Source organism: Phyllobates terribilis, unplaced genomic scaffold (assembly GCF_046119375.1).
Source record: "Phyllobates terribilis strain yellow unplaced genomic scaffold, ASM4611937v1 Scaffold_1__5_contigs__length_1240528914, whole genome shotgun sequence".
NCBI lineage: Eukaryota > Metazoa > Chordata > Amphibia > Anura > Dendrobatidae > Phyllobates > Phyllobates terribilis.
Genome location: NW_027362761.1, coordinates 551,755,369 through 551,779,817, shown reverse-complemented (window position 1 = coordinate 551,779,817; position 24,449 = coordinate 551,755,369).

Sequence of the window (24,449 nt, the reverse complement as noted above, 5' to 3'; positions counted from 1 at the left end):
GCTCTTATGGTCAATGGAGTCCTCTCTCTCTTCTGTAGAGTGTGAGCTCTTATGGTCAATGGAGTCCTCTCTCTCTCTCCCCTGTAGAGTGTAAGCTCATGGTCAGTGGAGTCCTCTCTCTCTCCTGTAGAGTGTAAGCTCATGGTCAGTGGAGTCCTCTCTCTCTCCTGTAGAGTGTAAGCTCTTATGGTCAGTGGATTTCTCTGTCTCTCCTGTAGAGTGTAAGATCTTATGGTCACCGGTGTTCTCTCTCTCTCCTGTAGATTGTAATCTCTTACAGTCAGCAAGATCCTCTCTCTCTTTCTCTTTCATCTTCCTCACGTGCATTTTCAAAAAATAGAAACACATTTCCAATAATGAAAACTGCTGTAGAATCCTTATTTTTTCAAGATAATTATGTAGATCAATCTTGTAGATTCTTCATTAAAAAAAAAAAAAAAAAGTAAAAATAAGGAATATGTTAAAAGTAAATGTAGGCAGGCGAGTGCTTTACATTTTCAGGGTATCCATTTTTATTGAGCCTTCAGAGATCAGTGGGTCCCTGCAGTTTTTCCGAATCTCATGTTAAATTCATAAAACCCACTTTCTTGTCCTCCCAGTGGTCCCATCAATCTCCGCGTGGAGGGGTTCACTGCATCGTTAATATTAATCTGGACTGTTCCATCTTAAAGTGCTGCAGAGCAGGGACTCTCGCTGACTCCAGGCAATTTCGCTTGCACAGATAGGCCTAGAAAAGTTTACTTGCCCGCCAGGATGAAAGCTTTCATGTCGTCTCGAGCCTCCTCTCAGCACCTTGTTTAGACCTGAAGGAGCTTTAAAATGTAAAATCCTCTATGTATGTTTTGTGAAGTTTCCCTTCCAATCTCTTCTTAATTTTCTCGGGAGAAAACTCACCATCTGAAAAGTTAGAATTAAAGAACGTTTCCACCTAAAATCAAAAAATCCCTTCTAAATAATAAATCCTTGCGTCATCCTCTTCTGTACAGTGGCTAAAATGTTTTACTTTTCCTTATCTGTACTTGGGAAAAGTTGGGTTGCCATAAGAATGACACAAAATCAGCCAACAGTCAAAATAATAAGTGACAGCAATGATTTTTCATCTTAAAGGGGCTGAAATGTATTTTTTTTTTTGATTGGCACGAATGTTTTCAAAATAACAAATAGAGGCATACGCACCCTCCTTCACCCCAGTGAAGTCCACTCCGGAGGTCTGTGCAGGAAGATACTGATGTCAACAGGATGGCTGAAACCTGTGATTAGCTGCAGCGGTCTGGCAAACTACAATGGCTCTCCTTGACATACCATTATGTATCAAAAGCAGAGCCCTCTGCTGACTATATTATAAAGCTGACATCTGCCTCTAGCAGCAGCGATTTGAGCGCCTGTTGATCGCTGCTGTTAACCTCTTAAATGCTGCTGAAATCCCTGATTAAGCAATTAAAGGGAATCTGTCAGCAGATTTTTGCTATGTGATCTAAGGTAAGCATAATGTAGGGGTTAAAACACTGAATTCAGCCGGGCTGTGTGCTGTTGTTTACTTGCAATGAAGGTTTTATCACTAGGAGTACATCACTGCCCACACTAGTCTCCTTGTGCCAAGTGGCGATAAGCCGCTCACTGTCAATAGACAATGTACATAGAGAGCCTGGTGTGGGTGGGGTTAGTTGTGGTGGGGGCGGGGTTAGCTTTTTGAGCTCTGCTTCATGCTGCATCTAAGAACTTTGTGTCACAACAGCTGCACTCAGTAATCTAAGTGATACGTCGCTGGCATCAGGGTCTCTTTTTCTACAATATGCTGCTCTCAGATGAGGTAGCCCAAAACATGATGATAGATTCCCTTTAAGGACCACGATTCAGCCTGTATGTTAGTTCAGGCGCCTATCTGCTTCCTGCGAAGCGATAGCAGGGAGCCAATGGGTGGCTATGAAAGCCTAGAACCAGCTGAATGCCCTGGTGCTTGTCATGTGATCACTTCTGTGAGGTCCAGCCTGTGGCTGGGTGTCTAAAAAGATACCATGGTATTCCTGTATATAACACAGGAGATCAGATGATTGCTGGTTCAAGTCCCCTAAGAAGACTAACCAATAAAGTAAAAAATTAAACTTTTTATAATAAAATATATAAACATTCAAATTATCCCCCCCCCCCCCTTTTGCACCAGTTAACAATAAAGAAATGTAAAAAAAATTAAAAATACACATATATGGTATTGGTGCGTCCAGAAAAGTCCTATCTACCAAAATATAAAATCGATAAAAGACAGCAAAAAAACAAACAAAACCACAATGGTGTTTTTTTTTTTGGTTACCACAATAACAGCAAAAAATGCAATAAAAAGGCGATCAAAGCATAATGTAAAATGATATAAATAAAAACACCAGCTTGCAACCCAAAAAGTCAAGTCACCCACATAACTATATTTATTGTAATATAAAAAAAGGGTCTCGGAAAATGGTAACACAAACAAACTTTTTTTTTTTTTAATTCGTAAAAAATTTTAAAATGATAAAATAGTAAAAAAAATTACACGTTAGATATCTCCATAATTGTAGTGATCTGGAGAATCATGTTTCCAGGTTATTTTTAGTGTACAATGAACTCCTTAGAGTTAGAACTCAAAAAAAAATGACACAATTGCGTTTTTTTTACCATTTCACCGCACTTACCATTTTTAAAAATGAATGGTGTCATCTAAAGCGAAATCTTGTCTCGCTAAAAAACAAGCCCTAAAATGTGTGTGTCAGCGCAAAAGTAAAGAAAGGTTATAGCTATTTAAAAAAGGAGAGGGAAAATGAAAATGCAAAAAAATTGGCTGTGGATGGAAGGGGTTAAGGGTATGTTTACACGTTGCAGATTTGTTGCAGATTTTCTATTGGGATTTGTTGGAAGAAAATCTGCGTCAGATTATAGTAGCAGCAAAGTGAAGGAGATTTAAAAAATGTCACCTATATGCCACAAATAATTTCCATGCGGAAATTGACCTGCATAAATTAAATAAATTTAAAGGGGTTGTTCCCTTTCACAAAACTTTCCTTCATAGGCTGCGGAAGTCATAAGAAAACAAAATAAGTATTACTGGCCCTCCTCCGGTCTGTCACTGGCTCTTGCCAACACCCTGGTCTCTGTTGTTTGCGCTGACGTCAGTCCTACCGTAACCCACAGATAAAGCCAGTTTTGACCATTTCTGCTGGCATTTTCTTTTTTTTCCCCATGTACCACACCTTGTGCTTATGATTGGGCAAAGATATACAGGGGAAAAAGTAAACGCCCACTGAGAAGAATCTCTGCCAACGCCCCCTGGGCTCTGTTGTTTGCTTGCAGATCTGACGTCATGTCGACAGCACTGCAGCCAATCAGTTTGGTCAGTTGCTTTGCCTGTGTAGATTACATAAGTTGCTTAGCTCACTGATTGTCTGCAGTGCTGTCAACACGACAGCACTGTGAGATGAGAAGTGTAGGGTATGAGCAATTCCGATACCGTACCCTCCTCACGTCTATCACCGGCTTTCCACCAATGCCCTGGGCTCTGTTATTTGAACTAACTTCAGTCTTACCATAACCCACAGATAAAGCTGGTTCTAACCTTCTCTGGTGGCGTTTTCTTTTTTTTCCCATGTATGACACCACAGGCTTATGATTGGGCAAAAGTCATACAGGGGAAAAAGTAAACGCCCACTGAGAAGTATCTTTGCTAAAGCCCCCTTAGCTCTGTTGTTTGCCTGCCGAGGTATCAATTCTGATACATGGGATAAATGCAGATAGGTGTTTGTAATGACACAGAGCTTTGCTCTCCTCCCCCTGCACAGTAATTGCCAGGAATTGAATCTATGTGACCTGGTTAGACACATTAGTCTTACCAAAACCAAGAGCGAAAGACAGTTCTGACTTTCTGTGGCATTTTCTTTCTTTTCTCCCTGCATGGCACCTCCTGCTTATGATTGAACAAAGTCATACAAGGGAAAAAGTAAACATCCCCTTAGAAGAATCTCTGCTAACACCCCCTGGGCTGTGTTGTTTGCCTGCAGAACTGACGTCATGTCAACAGCACTGCAGCCAATCAGTGCGGTCAGTGGTTTTGCCTTTGTAGGTGACACAAACCACTTAGGTCACTGATTGTCTGCAGTACTGTCAATGTAACAGTGCTGTGAGATGAGATGTGTACGGTATGAGCAGTGCTTGTACTATACATCACTCTGCATCAATTCCGATACCTGGGATAAATGCAGAAAGGTGTTTGCAATGACACACAGCTCGGCTCTCCTCCCCTGCACAGTGATTGCCAGTAATTAGTTCTATGTTACCTGGTTAAACACATCAGTCCTACCATGACCCACAGAGAAAGCCAGTTCTGACCTTCTGGGGGCGTTTTCTTTTTTTTCACCTGCATGACGCCTCCTGCTTATGATTGGGCAAAGTCATTCAGGGGAAAAAGTAAACTCCCACTGAAAAGAATCTCTGCTAACCCCCACTTGTTTATAGCGAAATTTAGACTGAAGTTTAGCGCCTGAAATGTGGTGAAAGGTCCTCTTTTCATACATGTTACAATGCAATCCTGTTTTTCTTTATTACAGTGTCTTCTTTAACTATTTTTTATGACTTCTGACGGGTTCACAAACTTTCTGAAATGACGCAAAGCCATGCAAATAGCTGCAGGCCAGATATACTTTGTAAACCGATCATATGAGTAATTGGCTGGTCTTGAAGACTCGTACAAAAACTTCAGAGATAAGCCGAGACTTGTGCATTGGATTAACCTACAGGTTTGCAGAAGGCCATTGACAAACTCCTGCGCTAGAACCGATCCCCGCTCATTGCAAATGTCATGCCATTTCATTTGTAATCTGTTTTACTAGCTGGAATACTGTTTATTAGCTATGCTTATGTATGATGATGTCTCGCTTATCTACTCTCCTTTTAAAAATGGCAGCCGCCGGATGCAGAGACCCTCAGGACTTTATTTTATCAAGATCCCCCAGCTGCACTGGCTCTGCTGTGACATTTCCCTCCGCATTTAATCTGACATTGTTTTGCTGGATGAATTCTTCAGCAATACAGTTCGGTCATACACAATATATTAGCGATGCTGACACCGTGAATTTATATCTCCGGATTCCTTCCGTGTATGTGGGGCCCGGTATCTATTTTAATGCTCCATTTATTTATCTGTTTAACCTTTTAATGTATCCGAGGGTAGGAGTGAACCTTTAGGAACATCTCCTGAGGGTGACAAGACGTACGGTAATTGTTTTGTCTGTGAAGGTAATTTATGAAAAGAGAAGCCTGCTTAAATGCTTAAAGGCAAAATCTCCTTTTGTGGTATTACGGAAGTGTGCACGGAGTGTAGATCTGGATTACCGGCTACTATGGGGATGTACATATTACAGGTAAATGAGGACCAGGGTGATGTTAAAGGGTTTGTTCCTTCCAGGGTATATCCACAACATAGGCCATAAATATCCGATACTACTGCAGGCACCCGCATCTTTCACCATGATGGTGCGTCGTTTGCTGCCAGGAATATAGAGATGGCTATTCATGCGTGACTTTCTCAAATTCTTTATTTGCAAGCATGCTCGTCAATTTTTAGAACTCCAATGCACGTGAATGGAAAGAGCTGTACATGTGTGGCCATCTGTCATGCTAGGCATAGGAAGAACCCAGCGTACGACAATGGGAAGAGGGGGGAAGCCCAGCAACTAGGGAAAGGGGGAGTGGAGACCCCTAAGAAGATCTAACAACACCCTGACTCCTTTATCATCCCTAAATAGGTTCCGCACCTATTGCCGAGCAGGATACCTTAGCCCTGGCTGACCCTAGAGCTAGGCCCTAGGTAGGGAGGGGTGAGCACTAGTCAGCCCCACTGCAACTAAAGACAAACAAGGGAAACATAGAAGGAGATACACTTAGCTTTGAGAAGACACCAGAGAGATCACAACAACAATCCACAAAGGAACTCCAATGAGAATCTGGCCGACTGTTAGAATTCCAGATCTGAACAGAGGAATTAACTCTATCACCAGCAACTCTCTGGAGAAACTGAATGTATTTAAAGATCCAGCAAGGGTGTGTTAATTAGCAGCAGAAGGTGGAGATCACCGCTGAGTCCTAGAGAGGGAGGGGAGGGATGATGAAAAGATCAAGAAGGTGTCTGCAAGGCCAAGGGCAGTGACCATCAGCCAGATCCAGAATGACTGTCTGTCAAACCTGACACACCCATGACACAACCTCTATAATAAAATAGTTCATCATCAGTATAAGAGTAGTGGACAACCATTTAAAGTCTTTAAAGAGGACCTGTCAAAAGTGGCCAGTTTTGCTCTTATTTTATTCTTGCTGCTCCATTCACCATTCCATTTTTGTTTGCTATATCCAACATATGGTTTCAGAGATATGGGCTTATTTTTATTTAGTGCTAATTTTTATGGTCTTTGACAAAGGGGGCGTGGCTCACAGTGTAATAATATAGAGCAACCTAAGGACACACCCTAGAAGATCCTATAAGCCACATCCCCTCAGTAAAGACCATAAAAATTTGCACTAATTTAAAAAGATTCATAGCTCTGGAACCATACTACAGATTGAAAAAAAAAACTTAAAGGGGTTGTCCGATCTTAAACTACAAGTCTGCAGTCACTCCATGTGACTGCAGACTTGTAAACCCTGATATCGCGCACACTGCTCACTGTGAGGATTCTCCAGTGCCGGCGCCAGGAATGGTGGGAATGTGACTGCAAGTATGTGATATGCATACTCCCAGCCACATTCAGACTAGATGTGCGTGGCCTTGCTCAATGCAAGTGTATTGAGTGAGACCGGAAACAGTCTAGTCTGAATGTGGCTGGGAGTATGTATATTGCATACTTGCAGTCACATGAACCTTCATTCCCAGTGCTGGCACTGAAGAATACTCACAGCATGCAGTATGTGCGATGTGAGGATTCACAAATCTGCAGACACATAGAATGGGCAGCACGGTGGTTAGCACTGCAGTCTTGCAGCACTGGGGTCCTGGGTTCAAATCCCACCAAGGACAACATCTGCAAGGAGTTTGTATGTTCTCCCCATGTTTATGTGGGTTTTCTCCAGGTTCTCCAGTTTCCTCCCACACTCCAAAGACATACTGATAGGGATTATTGGTCCACTCCACACATATTAAAATACTCTTCTTTTTGTGCTCATTTGTATCACCATAAACCTTTTCCAACCAAGATATAAGCGCCTTTTATACTCCCTCTCAATCTCTTTCCATGATCATGTAGCTGATTCCCCAAATTTTAGTGCAAATAACCACTCTCAACCTATTAGGACAGCAGTTTTAGCCTTCTTTCCAGGGGCACCATAAAGAGAATTTATTAGTAGGATTTTTCTGTGTAATATGAGAACAGCATGATGTAGGGACAGAGACCCTGATTCCATCGATGTGTTACTTACTGGGCTGCTTGTTGTAGTTTTATCAGCAGGAGATGATCACTATAGGACTAGTTGTCTTGTGCCATGTAGTCCTCCTGCTATGTATAACCCCGCCTCCTCCACTAATTGGCATCTTTTTGGGTGTACAGTGTACAGAACTGCCAATCAGTGGTGTGGGTGGGGTTATACATTCAGCATTCAGAGCACCGCTACATCTACAGCAGAGAAAATTGTGATTTTATCAAAACTGTAGCAAGCAGCCTAGTAAGTGACACATCACTGGGATCAGGGTCTCTGCCTCTACATCATGCTGCTCTCAGATTACATGGTAAGTTTCACCTATGAATTATGTGCTCTTGTATGTGTGGCATGGATGAGTACATTCTGGATTTGATTGTCTTGCCATTTTGAGAGTGCATTGGATGTGGCATAGCTAGAAAAGGGGCAAAGGCAGAGATTGGAATATCTGCTGTATACGGAGGCACAAGTTTTATAAATAGCATCTGGTGGGTTGGGAGAACTATTACAACTTTTTGTATTAGAGAGCCTGATGTCTCACTTTACATCTAGAATTCATCAAAAATATCACAACTAAGAAAACCGCTATGTGCCATACATGATGTCGGCATCTTGATTCCATTTTCAGAAACAATGACTTTGATCTACTTTAGTAAAAACTGGAGCACTTCACATTGTATGACACTTTTTATACTCTACAGGTTATTATGTAACTTTTTGCGGATATTGCTAAGATTAAAAGTTTATTTTTCTGTGGTGCAAAGGCGATTTGTGCCTGTTCCTTCGCCGTGAAAGTAATACCTCCTTGTAATCCACAGAGATAAATCTATTTATCTCCCAAAAAAAAAAAACGAAGTCAAAGAAAAAGAAAATAAATATAGGAGGCAATAGCAGCGAGCGTCCACTGGATGGCGCTCAGTGCACAGCGTTGGCTGCAATCCTTAGTCAAACATTTAAAATGACTTTGCTTAAATGAGAATTCAGATAATATTTTAGTGCAGAAAGATAGAGGAGCTCATTCAATATCATTTGATGGAGGCATTTATTCAATACGGTTTTGAACTGGCTCTCTCACTTGGAGGCAAAAATCAATAAACAGCGGTAGATCCGCGTTGGCACAAAACTGGCACTTTAAGGAATAAGTAATGTAATGTGTTCTGTATGTAAGAGATATGCAGAATGAAAGGCAATGCATGCATCTAGTCTACTGCGGGGGCATTGCTGAATGGGCTTCTTAATGCCACTTTCTGATTCATAACCAAATGGAGGTAGGGCAAGTGGAGTGGTCAACAGCATCGGACACCATTGAGGTGAGGCACAATTTATTATTATTATAGCGCCATTTATTCCATGGCGCTTTCCATGTGAAAAAAGGGTATACATAGCGAAAACAATTACAAAAATCTTGAACAAAAATGCAACGGCAACTGGTACAGGAGGAGCGAGGACCCTGCCCTCGAGGGCTCACATTCTACAAGGGATGGGTGAGGATACAGTAGGTGAGGGTAGAGCTGGTCGTGCAGCGGTATGCCGGAGCGAGGGTTACTGCAGGTTGTAGGCTTGTCGAAAGAGGTGGGTCTTCAGGTTCCTTTTGAAGGTTTCCACGGTAGGCGAGAGTCTGAAATGTTGGGGTAGAGAGTTCCAGAGTAGGGGGGATACACGGGAGAAATCTTGTATGCGATTGTGGGAAGAGGAGATAAGAGGGGAGTAGAGAAGGAGATCTTGTGAGGATCGGAGGTTGCATGCAGGTATGTACCGGGAGACTAGGTCACAGATGCATCGAGGAGACAGGTTGTGGATGGCTTTGTATGCCGGGGTTAGGGTATCACAGGGGTCAGTATTGGGCCCTCTTCTTTTTAACATATTTATTAATGACCTTGTAGGGGGCATACAGAGTAGTATTTCAATATTTGCAGATGACACTAAACTCTGCAGGGTAATCAATACAGAGGAGGACAATTTTATATTACAGGAGGATCTATGTAAACTAGAAGCTTGGGCTGATAAATGGCAAATGAGCTTTAATGGGGATTAATGTAAGGTAATGCACTTGGGCAGAGGAAATAAAATGTATAATAATATGCTTAATTGCTTTAAACTCTGGGCAAAACTGTCACTGAAAAAGACCAGGGTGTATTGGTGGACGACAAGCTCACGTTTAGTGGCCAGTGTCAGGCAGCTGCTGCAAAGGCAAATAAAATAATGGGATGCATTAAAAGAGGCATAGATGCTCATGAGGAGAACATAATTTTACCTCTATACAAGTCACTAGTGCGACCACACTTAGAATACTGTGTACAGTTCTGGTCTCTCGTGTATAAGAAAGACATAGCTGAACTAGAGCAGGTGCAGAGAAGAGCGACCAAGGTTATTAGAGGACTGGGGGGTCTGCAATACCAAGACAGGTTATTAGAGGACTGGGGGGTCTGCAATACCAAGACAGGTTATTATACTTGGGGTTATTTACTGTGGAAAAAAGAAGGCTTAGAGGTGATCTTATTACTATGTACAAGTATATGAGGGGACAGTACAAAGACCTGTCTACTGATCTTTTTACTCTGAGGCCAGAGACGGGGACAAGGAGGCATCTTCTACGTCTGGAGGAAAGAAGGTTTAATCATAATCACAGACGCGGATTCTTTACTGTAAGAGCAGTGAGACTATGGAGCTCTCTGCCGCATGATGTTGTAATGAGGCATTCACTACTAAAATTTATGAAGGGCCTGGATGCCTTTCTTGAAAAGTATAATATTACAGGTTATATATACTAGATTCCTTGATAGGGCGTTGATCCAGGGAACTAGTCTGATTGTCGTATGGAGTCGGGAAGGAATTTTTTTCCCCAATGTGGAGCTTAGTGTTTGCCACATGTTTTTTTTTTGCCTTCCTCTGGATCAACATGTTAGGCTATGGGTTGAACTAGATGGACTTAGTCTTCCTTCAACCTTAAAACTATGTTGCTATGTTACTAGGGTTTTAAACTGTAGTCTCTTGGCAATGGGGAGCCAGTGAAGGGATTGACAGAGGGGAGAGGCAGGGAAATAGCGGGGGACAGGTGGATTAGTCGGGCAACAGAAGCGGGAGATGATGAGGGTGTGCACTGGTGTTTTTTCAGAATTGTGGTTGAGGAATGTGCTGATCCAGATTGATGCACTAAAAGATTTCCTTTGAAAGAAATATTCTCAAGATGGAAATGATCTCCTATGCATAGGATAAAGGATAACTTCCCAAACCACCAGTCCCGAGAACCGGGGCTGTGAAGAGCCCTGTGTCAATGGAGCTGTTGTCTACCATGCCCACAACGATTCCATTCCTTATTAATGGGACCGCCGGAGATATTGTAGAGTTTGGCTACCACCGGCGGTCACATTACAAAGGAATGGAGCAGCAGTGTGCATGATCAACCACCGCCCTAGTCTCATCTCTGGATTGGTTTGGGTCCCAGCTGTTGGGCCTCCAGCAATCGGGAAGTTTTTCCCCTATCTTATGACAAAGAGGATAACTTACTTGACAATATCCCTTGCACAACCAATTGGTGTAACTGAACCTTTGAACCTTTCATGGTGTAACTGAACCTTTAAAATACTGAATTTCTGGTGTTTCTGCCCTCTACTAACCTAAAACTAGTTTGACACTGAGTATTTTGACCTCTTAAGGACCAGACCTACTTTAGCCTTAAAGGGGCTTTCCAGGCTTGGGGCTCAAGTCTGCAAACACTTTTTCTGACTGCAGACTTGTGAGTCCTCACAATATGCGCTGTCAGGATTCTCTGATGTGGGTGCCTAGAGCGAGCGGACATGTGACCGCAAGTCTGTGATTTGAATACGTCTAACCACATTCCGACTAGACTTTATGTGACCTCAAGTATGATTTGCATACATCCAATCACATTCCGACTAGACTTTATCCGGCCTCACTCAATTCACTTGAATTGAATGAGGCCACACACATCACATGTATGTAAATCACATACAGTACAGACTAAAAGTTTGGACACACCTTCTCATTTAAAGATTTTTCTGTATTTTCATAACTATGAAAATTGTACATTCACACTGAAGGCATCAAAACTATGAATTAACACATGTGGAATTATATACTTAACAAAAAAGTGTGAAACAACTGAAAATATGTCTTATATTCTAGGTTCTTCAAAGTAGCCACCTTTTGCTTTGATGACTGCTTTGCACACTCTTGGCATTCTCTTGATGAGCTTCAAGAGGTAGTCACCGGAAATGGTCTTCCAACAATCTTGAAGAAGTTCCCAGAGATGCTTAGCACTTGTTGGCCCTTTTGCCTTCACTCTGCAGTCCAGCTCACCCCAAACCATCTCGATTGGGTTCAGGTCTGGTGACTGTGGAGGCCAAGTCATCTGGCGTAGCACCCCATCACTCTCCTTCTTGGTCAAATAGCCCTTACACAGCCCGGAGGTGTGTTTGGAGACATTGTCATGTTGAAAAATAAATGATGGTCCAACTAAACGCAAACCGGATGGAATACATGCCGCTGCAAGATGCTGTGGGAGCCATGCTGGTTCAGTATGCCTTCAATTTTGAATAAATCCCCAACAGTGTCACCAGCAAAGCACCCCCACACCATCACACCTCCTCCTCCATGCTTCACGGTGGGAACCAGGCATGTAGAGTCCATCCGTTCACCTTTTCTGCGTCGCACAAAGACACGATGGTTGGAACCAAAGATCTCAAATTTGGACTCATCAGACCAAAGCACAGATTTCCACTGGTCTAATGTCCATTCCTTGTGTTCTTTAGCCCAAACAAGTCTCTTCTGCTTGTTGCCTGTCCTTAGCAGTGGTTTCCTAGCAGCTATTTTACCATGAAGGCCTGTTGCACAAAGTCTTCTCTTAACAGTTGTTGTAGAGATGTGTCTGCTGCTAGAACTGTGTGGCGTTGACCTGGTCTTTAATCTGAGCTGCTGTTAACTTGCGATTTCTGAGGCTGGTCACTCGGATAAACTTATCCTCAGAAGCAGAGGTGACTCTTGGTCTTCCTTTCCTGGGGCGGTCCTCATGTGAGCCAGTTTCTTTGTAGCGCTTGATGGTTTTTGCAACTGCACTTGGGGACACTTTCAAAGTTTGCCCAATTTTTCGCACTGACTGACCTTCATTTCTTAAAGTAATGATGGCCACTCGTTTTTCTTTACTTAGCTACTTTTTTCTTGCTATAATACAAATTCTAACAGTCTATTCAGTAGGACTATCAGCTGTGTATCCACCAGACTTCTGCACAACACAACTGATGGTCCCAACCCCATTTATAAGGCAAGAAATCCCACTTATTAAACCTGACAGGGCACACCTGTGAAGTGAAGACCATTTCCGGTGACTACCTCTTGAAGCTCATCAAGAGAATGCCAAGAGTGTGCAAAGCAGTCATCAAAGCAAAAGGTGGCTACTTTGAAGAACCTAGAATATAAGACATATTTTCAGTTGTTTCACACTTTTTTGTTAAGTATATAATTCCACATGTGTTAATTCATAGTTTTGATGCTTTCAGTGTGAATGTACAATTTTCAAAGTCATGAAAATACAGAAAAGTCTTTAAATGAGAAGATGTGTCCAAACTTTTGGTCTGTACTGTAGTTGTGGTCATGCTCCCAGCACCAGCACTGGAAAATACGGACGCTGTGCACCATGACGATTCATAAGTCTGCAGTCACATAGACTGACTGCAAACTTGAGCTCCAAGCCTGGAAAAATCCCTTTAATGTCCACACATTTTTTTGCGTTTTTTTTTTCATTGTCACGTTCCGTTTTTTTTGTATACGTACCTGTATGAAGGGTTATTTTTTGAAGGAAGAGCTGTATTTGTAAGTGGCACCATGTCCGGGTACACACAATCTAATACCAAACTTTTATTAACTCTTTATGGGAAGAAATTTAAAAAAACACCAATTCTGCTATAGTTTTTTTTGACATTTTATAAATTTTTTTTGCACAAATAGAGAAATTACTTTATTTTTTGCACAACCAGAAAGAGGGAAGTGGGAAATTGAGTTCACCGTATTGGACTGGATAGGACAGAGCTCATCGCACGTAGTCGCCTTGGTCTGGGTTGAAGTGAAAATGCAGGAAAAACAAAAATTCTCCAGTGATTACGATGGGGTAAAAGTAAAACTTCACATTTATTTGTAAACTTTAAAAACCGCAGGTGGTCCGTCATAAACCAACGCGTTTCGGCTTTTGAGAAAATACTTTCCCGCAACAATTCACGTGCATTTGTTAATCTTAGATCTCGTTAATTATTGATTATTAATTATATTCTGTTCAAACATTTCTCCTATGTGAAGTTTTACTTGTCGTTATCACTGGAGAATTTCAGTTTTTTCCATACTTTATTCTGTGGGTTGGCACGATTATATTATAAACTTTATATACATGATATAGTTTCCCAGCAGCAGAGCTGCGCGAGGGCTTATTTTGTTGCGTGACAAGATGTAGTTTTTGGGTACATGTGACTTTTTGATCATTTTTTTATTGCACCTTTTGTGAGGTAGAATTAACAAAAAAAAAGGCTTTAATCCTGGAGTTTTTTTTTTGCATTTTTTTAAACATGACTCTCCATTCAGTATAATTAATGTCCCACTTTTTTCTGTCAGTCGATCTGATATTGAAAATGCCAAATTAATTTAGTTTTTTTTTTTATGTTTTCCACATTTTCTAAATAAAAAAATATTATTTTTCCCTTATCATTTTCTGAGACCCATAACTGTTTTGTTCTTCTGTAGAGAGAGTTGTGTGAGGGCTTATTTTTTTTACAGGGCAAGCTGCAGTTTTCAATGATGCCATTTTGGGGTACATGTTACTTTTTTATGTAGAGGGATAAACAAAAATTTTTTTTAGAAATGATTTTTTATAGTGAAAAAAATATTTTTGAATGTTTTTTTCTTTTCACTTCAACACTTAGAAAAATTTTTCAATTTGATTTTTTTTTACAATATTTATCGGGTATGGACTATTAGACTTTGATCTATGGCAGACCTGGAGGTCTCCAGTAGCCATAGCAGTCATTTGCTTTCTGAGACAGCACTGCAGGGAGCCGATGGAGTGATAAGAGGGCCATCTCCTTCAGTCTCAATCTATATTTGCTGCAGTCCCTTTTATCGCAGCAAGTAAGGAATGAAGTTAGCTAAGCAGAAACGGACAGCACTCAATTGCGTCTGCTACATTTCTGCTAGCAGGGGCAATTGAATGCTGCTGAGGAGTAAGGATCAGTATCCCTTGTGAATAATCACTTCCCTTCTCGTCCTCATGGAAAATTACACATCAATAAGAAACGTGAAAGGGCAGTGATGGGAAGAGGTTCATTTGTATTTTGAGGCAGAAATGCTACAAAATCCACATCAAAAACACCTTCAAATACTCTTTGAATACATTTTGATTTAGATTTTGAATCAGATTCACTCCAAAATCCACATCAAAACCTCTCTGTGAACCAAGCCTAAACCTGATATTTATGATACTTCCAATTTTGCGTGTGGTACTATCATAACTCCTGTGCGGCACACCCTCTGCGCTGGAGTTCTGTTTGACTTGGAGTTTTCCTTCATTCCCTCTATCCCATCACTTAATAATAATAATATTATTTTTTATATATATAGCGCCAACATATTCCGCAGCGCTTTTACTTTACAGAGGGGACTTGTATAGACAATAATGACATCTACAGAATAAACATAACTGAACAGATACTAAAAGAAGTGAGGGCCGTGCTCATAAGCTTACAATCTATGTGGAGAATGCTAGAACACTTTTATTTCCTGCTTCACCCTTTAAAACGTTTCCATATTCTGCCTTTTTCTCAATGTGGAAGCTGCAAAACCTCTTATTTTTTTATTCTATTATTTTCTCCTGGATTCATTTTCTTCTTGACTATTGCATTTCACTAATTTTTGGTCTTCCCCTCACTAAACTCTATCCTGAATGCAGATGGCAGGCTCATATTTCTGTCCATTCACTACCCTAGTGGTTCCACCGTGTGCCAGTCATTGCACTGGTTGCCCTTCCACTACAAAATACAATAGAAGGGCAGGTGTAGACGACTGTATTTTCAGTCCGAGTGCGATCTGACAAAGCATCGAATAGCACTCAAGCTAATGGGGCCATGAACATGTCCGATTTTTTTCCTTGCACTGAATTAGATCGCACTCGGCCATGCAAGTCAAAACATTGGACTGCACTTAGGTGACATCTGAGCACTTTCCAAATTCCACGACTGACAATATGGAGAAGATTGAGAATTTTTTTTCTTCATCTTCTTCTCATCTGAGATAATCAGATCACACATTATCGACCCGATTCTCTTTGATGAGAGCATACACAATTGTATTCACCTGCCATAAATGTATCCGTCTCACCCACAAAGCTCTCTGCAGTGCTGCACCACCCTAAATTCCCTCCAAAATCTCTGTCTACCACCTTACCCATTGCTCTTTGTTTTGATAAAAAGACTATAAGTTCAACCTGAACCTTCCTACTTCTCTCATGTAAACTTATCTCCTGCTGCACAAGTTCTCTGGAATGCACTACCCAAGCTAATCAGGTCCATTCCCAATGACCACAGTTTTAAGTGTGATAACAGGACATCATTTTCGCATAGCTACTAAACTTCCAGTGGAACAGTACTGATTTGGAGACGTCCCACTGTCTCAGGAGATCAGGGCTGTGTCCCAATTTTCCAGCTGTGTCTCAGATGTCTCTTTGCCATGCAGGCTCATTGCATGAGAACATTGCTCAGTAGTTCCTCCAACTCCAGCGATGGAACTAGGAACTGTCTGTGCTCTCTACATACTTGCATTCGTTTAATTATGTGATTCTTTTCATTTTTTTTCCGAAATCTGGTCTTCCCCAGGATTTGAACCTCTCATATGGCAATCACCAGCTCCAATGCCAAGTATAGGAGAATGTGACTTGTATTCTTCATTACAGGCACATTGTACTTGTACAAGTATTCTCTGTACCTGTATTCTAGAGATAAAATAAAAGCAAGATTTATTTTCTTAACATTTTTAATGCACTTTTTTAAAAAAATATCACAAATTAGCAAATATCAGACATACAGTATGTAACCCTATAATCATAATACGACACAGTGAACAGAATATTTAGAGTAATCAGTAAATGGCATAAAAATTGGTGTGATCATTTTTTTTTCTCCATTATACTCATAACAAATGTAATAAAAATATAATGCTGAAGCCGTTTTCACACACAGTGTAAATGCTACAGTGGTGGCCAAAAGTATTGGCACCCCTGCTATTCTCTCAGATAATACTCAGTTTCTTCCTGAAAATGATTGCAATCACAAATTCTTTGGTATTATCTTCATTTAATTTGTCTTCAATGAAAAAACACAAAAAGAATTGTCCTAAAGCCAAATTGGATATAATTCCACACCAAACCTAAAAAAGGGGGTGGACAAAAGTACTGGCACTGTTTGAAAAATCATGTGATGCTTCTCTAATTCGTGTAATTAACAGCACCTGTAACTTACCTGTGGCACCTAACAGGTGTTGGCAATAACTAAATCACACTTGCAGCCAGTTAACATGGATTAAAGTTGACTCAACCTCTGTCCTGTGTCCTTGCGTGTACCACATTGAGCATGGAGAAAAGAAAGAAGACCAAAGAACTGTCTGAGGACTTGAGAAACCAAATTGTGAGGAAGCATGAGCAATCTCAAGGCTACAAGTCCATCTCCAAAGACCTGAATGTTCCTGTGTCTTCCGTGCGCAGTGTCATCAAGAAGTTTAAAGCCCATGGCACTGTGGCTAACCTCCCTAGATGTGGACGGAAAAGAAAAATTGACGAGAGATTTCAACGCAAGATTGTGCGGATGGTGGATAAAGAACCTCGACTAACATCCAAACAAGTTCAAGCTGCCCTGCAGTCCCAGGGTACAACAGTGTCAACCCGTACTATCCATCGGCGTCTGAATGAAAAGGGACTGTATGGTAGGATACCCAGGAAGACCCCACTTCTTACCCCGAGACATAAAAAAGCCAGGCTGGAGTTTGCCAAAACTTACCTGAGAAAGCCTAAAACATTTTGGAAGAATGTTCTCTGGTCAGATGAGACAAAAGTAGAGCTTTTTGGGAAAAAGCATCAACATAGAGTGTACAGGAAAAAAAAAGAGGCATTCAAAGAAAAGAACACGGTCCCTACAGTCAAACATGGCGGAGGTTCCCAGATGTTTTGTGGTTGCTTTGCTGCCTCTGACACTGGACTGCTTGACCGTGTGCATGGCATTATGAAGTCTGAAGACTACCAACAAATTTTGCAGCATAATGTAGGGCCCAGTGTGAGAAAGCTGGGTCTCCCTCAGAGGTCATGGGTCTTCCAGCAGGACAATGACCCAAAACACACTTCCAAAAGCACTATAAAATGGTTTGAGAGAAAGCACTGGCGACTTCTAAGGTGGCCAGCAATGAGTCCAGACCTGAATCCCATAGAACACCTGTGGAGAGATCTCAAAATGGCAGTTTGGAGAAGGCACCGTTCAAATATCAGGGACCTGGAGCAGTTTGCCAAAGAAGAATGGTCTACAATTCCAGCAGAGCATTGTAAGAAACTCATTGATGGTTACCGGGAGCGGTTGTTCACAGTTATTTTGGCTAAAGGTTGTGCAACCAAGTATTAGGCTGAGGGTGTCAATACTTTTGTCTGGCCCATTTTTGGAGTTTTGTGTGAAATGTAGTGTTGTTCGAGCACTAAAATGCTCGGGTGCTCGAAGCTCCGGCCGAGCTCACCGTGATATTCGGGTGCTCGACCCGAGCAACGAGCCCAATGTTAGTCTATGGGAGACCCGAGCATTTTTGTGGTGGCACCCCCGGCAGTCTTTTAAAAGCCTAACAAGTGCCCAAAACGATAGTGACAGTGCTCAAATGACATAGGGACAGCATGAGGATCGCCCCAGGAAGCATTTCTGACCCCCAGGTCACTGCTGTCAACAACGTGGTCAGAGGTATTAAGCCACTTTTACGAGCTCACAATAAAACATTCAAAAACGAAACTGATTTTTTTTTCCTGTGAAATATGTTAAGAAATTTCTTTTCCAGGGTAAAGACTTGTGTATTAGGTAAAATAAATAACCAAAAACAAAAATACTCCTCCACACCTTGGGCTATGTTCACAAGTAGCATTTTTTATGCGTTTTTGCACTTTTGTATTGCTTTCAACTGTGACAAATGCATTCACCGGGAAATGTCATTTTAACATTTTACAACCTTATCTGGCCATGTGCTGTGTGACACATGCATAAAGTGCTGAAAAGACATGGGAACAGCATGGGGAAGACCCCTGGAAGCATCTCTGACACCCAGGTCACTGTCTAAAAGTGTGCCCATCAGAAGTGATCCTTGCCGCATCAGAAGATGCAGACTTGCAACTATCCCCGTGCAAGTTCTAGTCCCAGGGCAGTGTTGAATTGTACCTCCCCCATTCCTTGCAATACAAGCGCAAGTATGCAGCCTGCCACCCACCCACCCCCAGGCTGAAATACTATACTGCTTGCTTGCACTTGAAATTGGGCCTTTTAGGCATGTGGAGGCGGAATCTGGCCACCACGTCATGGCTGCGTTGGCAGCCTGGAATCCATACTCAGTCCCCAGCCGCCTGGCGGCCGGGTGTCCATGCTCGGTCCCCAGCCGCCTCGCGGCTGGGTGTCCACACACGGTTCCCAGCCGCCTGGGGGCAGCCGGGTGTCCATAAACGGTCCCCAGCCGCCCCTATTTCTCCTTGGAACATCCCCCCACACACTTTTCTTAGCCCGACCTGCTTTAGGGCAGCATTTGACGAGACCACCAGAGAACCAGACTCCTCCGGTGGGCCCTGGCTTCTCCATCAGGGGAGTTGAGGGTGCCAAGGTGAGGCGCATGATGATGATGACAGAAGTTAGCATCTGCTTTGTTTTCTTTTAATGCAAGTGTAAGTGTGCAGCCTGCCACCCACCCACCCCCAGACTGCAATGCCATACTGCTAGCTTGCACTTGAAATGGGGCCTTTTAGTTTGGAGGAGGCCGAAGCTGGCCACTACCTCATGGCTGCTTCGGCAGCGAGATATCCATACTCAGTCCCCAGCCGCCCCTATTTGTCCTGGTGTGCCTTATACATAAGATTAAGCGCGTATACCAAACAATACCTGTGCCCTCCCCAGTGCATTTAGTGGGAAGGAGAGCCTATTCCGCTATAGTGTGTGCATGCCAAACCCCTGTTCATGGTACATTCGAAGATGCCTCCCACCCTGCACCTGTCGTTGCAGACTTGCAACTATCCCTGTTCAAGTCCTTGTCCCAGGGCAGTGTTCAATTGTACCTCTCCCATTCCTTGCAATGCAAGCGCAAGTATGCCGCCTGCCACCCACCCACCCCCAGGCTGCAATACCATACTGCTTGCTTGCTTGCACTTTAAATTGGGCCTTTTAGGCATGTGGAGGCGGAATCTGGCCACCACGCCATGGCTGCGTCGGCGGCCTGGTATCCATACTCAGTCCCCAGCCGCCTGGTGGCCGGATGTCCCCGCTTGCTCCCCAGCCTCCAGGGAGCGGCCGGGTGTCCATACTCGGTCCCCAGCCACCCCTATTTGTCCCGGTAACCTTTCCCACACTTTTCTTAGCCTGGTCTGCTTTAGGGCAGCATTGGCCGAGCCCAACAGACAACCAGACTCCTCCGGTGGGCCCTGGCTTCTCCATCAGGGGAGTTGAGAGTGCCAAGGTGAGGAGCATGATGAGGATGATAGAAGTTAGCATCTGCTTTGCTTTGTTGGAATGCAAGCGCATGTATGTAGTAGCGGCTAGGCCTGAGGTGGTTAGCGTTTTGGCGCATATCCTACCTCCTCCGAGGATTGCTGGACGTTTTCCTGCTACTATCCAAGTTCTATGACTCCCGTTAAAACAAAGCTTCAGGTGATAAATGATGGATGAGGTAGTGGCAAAGGAGAAAGAGCAGGAGGAACAGGGACCATTCACATCAATATCAGGCCAGTCAACCAGATATGTCTTGTAGGATATGTTTCTGTAACAAAAGGAGCGGTTCGGCTACACAGTTATAGGGCATACAGTGAGTGCAATGCCTACCAAAAATTTCGAGGCACTCCAATGCCCCTTGGAAATGACATGGAGGTCAGAGGGCCATAACTAAACCTTTTTTTCCATTTATAGCAACTGGGTCTCCTGTGCACTGTTGGCCTAAGCAGTGAATGGAAGGCTTTCCAAAAATTATGAGGAACTGCAATGCCCCATACAAGAGCCATGCAGTACAGCATATTACAAACATAAGTCCCATTATTGGGGAGTGGGTCTCCCATAGGATTTGCTTATGCCTTCCAAGCAAAAGCTTCCAAAAATTAGGACGGAGCAACTTGCAATGCCCCTTACAAGAGCCATGCAGTACAGCATATTACAAACATAAGTCCCATAATTGGGGAGTGGGTCTCCCATAGTATTTGCTTATGCCTTCCAAGCAAAAGCTTCCAAAAATTAGGATGGAGTAACTTGCAATGCCCCTTACAAGAGCCATGCAGTACAGCATATTACAAACATAAGTCCCATTATTGGGGAGTGGGTCTCCCATAGGATTTGCTTATGCCTTCCAAGCAAAAGCTTCCAAAAATTAGGACAGAGCAACTTGCAATGCCCCTTACAAGAGCCATGCAGTACAGCATATTACAAACATAAGTCCCATTATTGGGGAGTGGGTCTCCCATAGTATTTGCTTATGCCTTCCAAGCAAAAGCTTCCAAAAATTAGGACGGAGCAACTTGCAATGCCCCTTACAAGAACCATGCAGTACAGCATATTACAAACATAAGTCCCATTATTGGGGAGTGGGTCTCCCATAGGATTTGCTTATGCCTTCCAAGCAAAAGCTTCCGAAAATTAGGACGGAGCAACTTGCAATGCCCCTTACAAGAGCCATGCAGAACAGCATATTACAAACATAAGTCCCATTATTGGGGAGTGGGTCTCCCATAGGATTTGCTTATGCCTTCCAAGCAAAAGCTTCCAAAAATTAGGACAGAGCAACTTGCAATGCCCCTTACAAGAGCCATGCAGTACAACATATTACAAACATAAGTCCCATTATTGGGGAGTGGGTCTCCCACAGTCTTTGCTTATGCCTTCCAAGCAAAAGGTGACAAAAATAAGGACGGAGGAACTTGCAATGCTGGCACCCTGGTGGTATAGTGGTGGTGGAGGCTGAGGATAAGGAGAAGAACATAAAACAGCCGAAATGAGGAAGCGTATACCCATGTGTGGGTGTGAAGCGGTGCATGTGAATACACCTCCCGAAATAACACAGTGGATTTGACTTTATGTTACTCTGCTGTCATTTGGTGGTGATGAAAAGTCTGGCCCAATCCAGCCCTTGTTCATTTTGATAAGGGTCAGCTTGTCAGCATTGTCAGTTGACAGGCGAGTGCGCTTATCAGTTATAATTCCCCCAGCGGCACTAAAAACTCGCTCCGATAACACGCTAGCTGCAGGGCAGGCCAGGACCTCCAAGGCGTACAGAGCGAGTTCATTCCAGTTGTCCAGCTTGGATACCCAATAATTAAAAGGCACAGAGGAATCACGGAGGACGCTGGGGCGGTCGGCAAGGTACTCCCTCACCATCTTTTGAAACTTTCCACTCCTTGTGACAGTACCCCGCGCCTCAGGGCCTGTAAGCTGGGTGGGTGTCAGAAATCTGTCCCAGAACGTTGACAGTGTTCCCCTGCCTCTGCTGGATTGGAGTTGCATCTCTCTCGCCTGTACGCCTTGGTTGGGCAACGAACTGTGACCTCTGCCGCTAGCGTGTTCAGATGGGAATTTTTTTTAAGAGTTCTGCAGCAAGGGCCTTCTGGTACTGCCCCATTTTTGTAGACCTCTCCACCTCAGGAATAAAAGAGTGAAAGTTCTCCTTGTAACGGGGGTCTAAAAGTGTCACCAACCAGTAATGACTGTCACCCAACATTTTGACAACGCGAGGGTCACGGTTAAGGCAGCGTAGCATAAAGTCAGCCATGCGTGCCAGACTGGTAACGGGCAAGATTTCCATGTCCTCACCAAGATGACTACTGACCATGCTCTCCTCCTCCTCCTCCTCCCCCCTGTCCTCAGGCCACCCACACTGAAGTGACGGTATGACACTTGTACAGGTACTACCGTCTACAGCGCATAATAGCAGCTCCTGTTCTTCCTCCTCCTCCTCCTCCTCTCCCTCATTGTCCCCCAATACACGTTGGGATGAGATGAGGCTGGGCTGTGTGTAATCGCCCACTACGGCTTCTTGATCCATCTCATCATACTCTGGCTGCAATGCCTCCTCTTTAATTCTCTGCAGAGAGCGTTGCAAAAGACAGACAAGTGGGATGCTGACACTAATGATGGCATCATCGCCACTCACCATCTTGTTGGCCTCCTCAAAGTTTGCCAGTCAGTGTGCCGGAAGCTGCAAACGCTGCTGCAACACAGCAAGGGCGGCGGAAGCTGTAGCCGACTTGCGAAAATGAGCTGACAGGCGGCGTACTTTCACGAGCAGATCTGGCAACTCGGGGTACGATTTAAGAAACCGCTTAACCATGAGGTTAAGCACATGAGCCAGGCATGGTACGTGTGTGATCTCACCTCACCTCAGAGCCGCCACCAGGTTACGGCCATTGTCACACACGACCATGCCGGGATGTAGGTTCAGCGGTCTCAGCCACAGATCTGCCTGCTCTTTCACAGCTGTCTACAACTCACAAGCAGTGTGAGGTTTATCACATAAGCTTATGAGTTTCAGCACAGCCTGTTGCCGCTTGGCGGAGGCAGTACTGCAATGCTTCCAGCTTGTAACTGATGTGGTGATATCTGAGATGGAGGCTGAACATGAGGAGGAGGAGGAGGAGCAGGATGATGCGCAGGAGCTATACACTGTGGGGGCAACTATGACTGACATAGGGCCCGCAATCCTCAGTGTGGGGAGGACGTGTTCCGTCCCAAGGTCCGACTGGGTCCCGGCTTCCACTTTGTTTACCCAGTGTGCCGTCAGAGAGATGTACCGTCCCTGGCCACAAGCACTTGTCCACGTGTCCATTGTCAGGTGGACTCTCCCAGTAACTGCATTGTTGAGGGCACGGCAGATGCTTTGGGACACGTGCTTGTGTAGTGCGGAGATGGCACACCGGGCAAAATAGTGTCGGCTGGGGACCGAGTACCGAGGGACGGCCACCGCCAAAAGATTGCGGAAGGATTCCGTCTCCACCAGCCTAAAAGGCAGCATTTCCAACGCAAGCAGTCATGAAATGTGCGAATTTAGGACTGTGGCCTGTGGGGCGTTAGCTGCGAATTTCCGCTTTCGTTCAAAGGTCTGGGATATGGACAATTGAACGCTGCGGTGGGACGTGGACGTGGACGTTGATTCTGTTTCTTGAGAAACTGCCATAACAAGTGAAGACTGAGAGGAGGGGGCATCTTTACATGCAGTATGGACAGGGGATTGCCTTGCACACACAACAGGGGGTTCTATTGCACGCACAACAGTGGAAGAAGCAGTGGTGACACCCGCTGACACTGGTCGTGGACCCTGGGTTACGCCCCACAAAGTCGGGTGCTTTGCTGCCATGTGCCTGATCATGCTGGTGGTGGTCAGGCTGGTAGTTTTGTCACCCCTGCTGATTCTGGCATGGCAGGTGGAACATATGGCCTTTTTGGGGTTATCAGCAGTGTCTTTAAAAAAATTCCAGACTCTGGAAGACCTACCGCTTGTACTGGCAACGTCCCTCGTGTTGGTGTTACGAGGAACGGTTGCCCGCCTTCTGTCTGCGGCCACCACACTGCTTCTTCCTGCCTGTTGGGGTACTCTGCCTCCCTCCCTCTGTGTGCTGCTGGCCTCGCTCTGCATGTCCTCCTGCCACGTTGGGTCAGTTACTAGATCATCCACCACCTCCTCCTCTTCCACTTGAGCACCACGATGCTCCTCCTCACTTCCTGGCAATTGTGCCTCGTCATCATCCACCTCTTGTGACAAATTGCCAGCGTCGA